Genomic DNA, 5579 nt, shown 5'->3' with positions numbered 1-5579 from the left:
GTGTGTGTGTGGGTGTGTGTGTGTGAGTGTGTGTGTGTGTGTGGTGTCTCCACATCCTGTGAATCAAACGCATCAGATTCTTTATTACCGGCCGTAAAACACTTCAGAGGCCTGTGTGAGGCTTTCTGTCTCCAGTCGAGTGAGTTTTGGTTCTCGTGAGGGTCTGAGAATGTACTTGGGTTTTAGTTGGGAAAATAAAAACTTAAAAAGAAAAATGTTTTTAAAACATTTCTAACAACTCAAAAAACAAGGTTTCTAATAACTTAAAAGCAACGTTTTTACATTACTTTCAACTCAGCTTTGGGTCAAATATGGATTAACCCAACTTTTGGGTTAAAAATTTAATTTAAAAATGCAACCCAACAGTTGGGATAGTCCATATTTGACCCAAAGTTGGGTTGAAACAGAGAGTGTACAAACAACGTTTCTAAAACATTCTGGGAGTGTAGTTTTATGAATGAATGAGGCATTTATATAGCGCTCGATGTGCTACCCAAAGCGCTTTACAATCATATCTTTAGTTTAGTTTCGGTTGCAAAAATAAAAACTTTTCTAAAACGTTAGGAAGTGATTCCCAAAGAAATAATCAAATTATCCTGCTTTCACACGACTGCAGTTTCTCACTGTGGCCACTAGATGGACACATTCAACATATATGACTACAAGAAACAATGAAGGCCATTACTGGATCCCAATAAAAAATAGACATAACACACTGTGGAACTAGTGAAAGTGTTAGTGTTTACTGCCCGTGTGTCTCTACATAGTGTTAAGCATTAGTATTTGTGTAGTAAAGCTGTCATAACATCACTATGAGCACATATAACCCCTAGTGAACTGTGTACATGTGCAGCTGTCAAACAGATTCAGATTCATTCTCAGCGACTGCAGGCAAGAAATATCTCAGCATGCTTCACATGCAGCACATATACGGTGCAATAATTCACTAATACACAGACAAACAAAGAGCTACCACGACAATGATTAACAATATTTATGAATACTAGATGCATGTGTTAAATATGAAAACTTAACTTCTTAGTAAGTGCTTTTCTTCTGTTTTGTTCCGTGTTAATCACCGCTCACCTTGAACCTCCGCTGACATTTCAGGAGCGGCTCTCTATATTTAGCACACAAACACAATCCTGAATCTGATGAGCTACTTAAAGCCTTTCAAAGCCGTGGTGATCAACTTTTTACAAACATTTTTCACATGACAAAGCTCATCTAAGAAAGCCACAGAAATATATGAAATATATCAAGCCTGATCTTAGAATCGCAAACTATATAAACCCTGTACACTTCAGAACTATCTTACTGGTGGTACAAGCTGAAAATGTTACATAATAACAATAAAAAATGTCATTGCCTACACAAAATAATGATCTTTAAAAAAGCATCATATGACCCCTTTAATGCTGAATCGCTTGCTGTATTCCTCATTTGGATTAAAGTAGTGACAAATGCTATTAAATGTGTTGGTTTATAGATTGACAGATGAATGTGACATCAATATTTACAGAAAAACAGTGACTCTGTCGGTCTTAGAATATATTTTTGTTAGCTTTATTGTTTCTCTCTTGGGAAAATTAGTTTTATCTACAGTATATTGATGACTCATTTTGTTCTGTGTATTTTACTCTATTCTCTGTAACCCAGCTAACAATATTTTTAAAACGTTCTCTCAGAGTTACGAACAAACTTTCCGCAAGTAACGTTAAATAAACGTTCCTTCAGAGTTATTTAGTTCTCAAACCGTTAGCAGAAAAACAAAGGAACAAAAAGGGACTGGAGATAGATGTCGAAAACCTTTTTGCTCAGGGAATCGTTTTCTGAAACATTTTATTTGGACGTTCATCTAACGTTTTTTTAAAATGTTGCTACTTGTTTCAGAGAACATTCAAAAGTAACGTTCTCATAATGTTTGCCAAATGATACAATGGAATGTTCACTTGCATAACAAAAACATGTTTTAATAGACTTAAAGACTGGAACATTCAGAAATAAGTGTTACTAGACCAATGATGAAACTGGTTTAAAAAAAGTTATAACCAGTCTTGCAGAAAAAATGAGATGGCTATCTGTTTCCATGCTCGTGTCCTCAGTTAATACCCATAACCCCTCACTAATGTGAAGCTCTGTCACGCTGCCCGGAAACAGATCCCAGCATGTGTTTTTGTGTTGATTGTCCTGGCAAAAACTCACAGAAGAAACGCCAAGCTTTTTAAATCGAGCTGGTCTCTTGAGACGCCCATGTAACAAATGACAGCAGTATTTATAGACGAACACCTGTGGACACTGGAGACATGAATGCAATCCGATCAAACCACACAGCCTGATGAACCTCACTTCAGATATTAAACAAGAAGCTTCAGTGATCTTTGGAGATGATCAAATCTGATTTTGTCCATCAGTTCATCTTAAAACATCAGCACAAAAACATGAAATGAAACGTTTTGTTTCTTTAACATTTTAGTTGGATGTGCGTTTTTTTCAAATGTTACAACTTGTTTCAAAATAGTTAGTTTTTTTAAATGTTTTTTTTTGTTGTTGTTATGTGAACGTTACATTGTATCATTTTGCAAACATTATGTGAACGTTACTTTAGAATGTTCTCTGATACAAGTAGCAACATTTAAAACACATTCCACGAACATCCAACTAAAACGTTTCAGAATTAAAATGTGCCATGAATAGCGTTTTTGTGTTAATAACGTTGTGCAAACTTTATTAAAGACCACACATTGTGGTTCTTCCCCGCTAACTAATTTAGGTTATAAAAACGTTGTGGGAACATTGATTTGAAACATTCCTAAAACATTGAAATGTCCAGTTTTCTTGAGAAGGTTGTTTTAGAATGTTTTCTTAACATTATGAGAAGTTATAAGAACGTTCCTTAAACATTATTTTAAGAACAGTTTGTCCTAATATTTACATAACCTTTAACGTTTAAAAGGCGTTGGTGAGAGTCGTGAGGACTTCTCCTGATCAGCTGCAGATTCCTCTCGATCCCCGACATTAATCACCGTGTCGTTTATGAGTGATTATGTAACGAGAGCTGGATTATTTTCACCTTTAATGTAGAAGAATCTATTTGTGGATGTGCTCAGTTTCAGGAGGCTTGGCATCGCCGCATCTTCTGGAGTTTTCCACTCCTTCAGTTCAGACTCAGAGCCGCTTGCAGCTACGTGTTTTCAAACACGTATCACGAACACGCCCCCCGCCTGTCATTGGTCAGTCCAACGGATAGCCCCGCCCCCAGGCTAAGATGATTGGTTGAGTCAGACGTTGCTCAACCAAATATTCTGAAAGCGATTTTTGTTGTATTAAAATATATAAAAACACCAAGATGGTTATGACACATTAAAGGGGTCATATGACGTTTCTAAAAAAAGAACATTATTTTGTGTATTTGGTGTAATGAAATGTGTTTATGCAGTTTAAAGTAAAAAAAAACACATTATTTTCCACATACTGTACATTATTGTTTCTCCTCTATGCCCCGCCTTTCTGAAACGCGTCGATTGTTACAAAGCTCATCGGTCTGAAAAGCGAGGTGTGCTGTGATTGGTCAGCTATCCAGTGCGTTGTGATTGGCTGAATACCTCAAGCGTGAGGGAAATCTCCCAGGATCAGGAAACAGTCCTCCATAAAATGTGCTGCACACATCTGAATATTTGGGTTGAAGTGTTCTGGAACAGTTTTGTAAATACAACTTAACCACTGATTTCTAGTCGTGTCCTCTTTAGGAAGGCCAAACCATACCTGTCAACCCTCCCGTTTTCCCCGGGAATCTCCCGTATTTTATCATTCTATCCCGCTATCATCCCGTTTAAATATTTTCCCGTATTTCTATATGGCGTGTTTTATATGTTTGCTACATTCGCCGCCGGTAAAACTCCCGTAATTTGTATGGCCCAAACCTCATTACATGAATAATCACCGCAACAAATTCCAAGGTTGCCCAGTTGCCAGATCTTGTATGAAACGCATCCTTCTCACACAATTTGTCCCCTCAACTTGGCAACCTACAACACTGATGAGTACCGCGGGAAGGAAAGAATCACTGGTGGAACGGACGGGAGGAGACTCCGGTGAAAAAAACAAACATACATGCCAACTGAGACATAGCTTACACTTCAAAAGGCTATGTTTTAATTGAATAAATATGAGTGCTGCAAGTTGCTAAATCAGCGCTGCGCTGCTTTGTTTACTGCGGTTACCGGGGAAACGGCTATATTCATGTGTAAGGTGAAAGAATGAAGAGAGAATGAAGACCTTTAAATTCTACTGAAGAACTGAATCAGCTCTGAAATGAATTGAGCTGAATAATGCCACTTGAGTCTTGTTAGAGCTGATGGAGTTTGCATCATTGATTGATTTTGCTGTTTATTTCTGTGAAGCTGCTTTGGAACAATCTGTATTGTGTGAAGTGCTATAGAGATAAATGTGACTTATTTCAGCTTATATGTATTACACCATAGAAGGGTCTTAACAGGCAACGCAGTTTCAAATATATACACCAACATCTTTCTTGGAAATTAAAAATAAGGTGTTTCCTTTGAAAAGGCACACGTAAAAATACGAATTTATGAAAAAGAAGGCATGCATTAATTATAAAGTCTAGTTTCAAAAATATACAATTTTTATACAATTTGAAAATTCAATCCTAAACACTTTGCACTAAACAGTTCCCAAATAAGTGGATTATTGTTTCTTCAAATTGATGAAAAAAGGAGGAACTGTGGTGAAATACTGTTATTAAAATGTACAAGTCTATAAATTACTGGGCAACAATTATTAATTATTTCTTAAACAACTTTACTGGGCAGACATGTTTGTTGAAGAAGCCACAAATCTTGACAGTTCACCTAAAACGCTCCTTGTGTTGTCATTCACTCAGCTCTCATGTGACTTTCTCTCTTCTCTAAATCATAAAAGAACATATTTTGTCAGTTATTCTTTTTTCTCAGTGGGGTTCAGTGTTATTTGGATCACAACATTCTTCAACGTATTTTCTTTTGTGTCTCAAAGCATAAAGAAAGTCTGATGTAAGTGATCATTTTTAGGTACATTATTGTTTTCAAGAAGTCAGATGAACAGAACTCATGTTTCATGAGATATTTAACATCAGCTTAAAACAATAGATCCAACTTGAGTATTTTATATTGTATCACACATATTGCTTACTCGTTTTGTCTGAGAGGCATATGCAATACCTTATATATAAGATATATATATTAAAAATAAACGTTCAAATAATGTTATATTTTGGGTGGAAAATACAGCAAAATGCTGTAAGAAATGTTTTTGTAAACTTCAAACTTCGTTCTAATAGTGAAAAGAAAACTGAACACTTTAATGTTCCATGAAAAATAAATGTTCAAATAACGTTATATTTGGGGTGAAAATTATTACAACGTTTAAATAACGTAATCACAAGAAATCTGGACATTTAAACTTTTCAGAAACATTTTTTATATGTCAATGTTTTTTATAACCTGAGAAGTAGAAGAGAAGGAGACTTCAACCCCACAAACACACTCATATCTCATGATGGTCATTTCTGACACTCACTC

This window comes from Sinocyclocheilus rhinocerous, unplaced genomic scaffold, assembly GCF_001515625.1.
Source record: "Sinocyclocheilus rhinocerous isolate Xijiao unplaced genomic scaffold, SAMN03320098_v1.1 scaffold4118, whole genome shotgun sequence".
In the NCBI taxonomy this organism is placed as follows: domain Eukaryota; kingdom Metazoa; phylum Chordata; class Actinopteri; order Cypriniformes; family Cyprinidae; genus Sinocyclocheilus; species Sinocyclocheilus rhinocerous.
Note: the sequence above shows the minus strand (reverse complement) of the source record.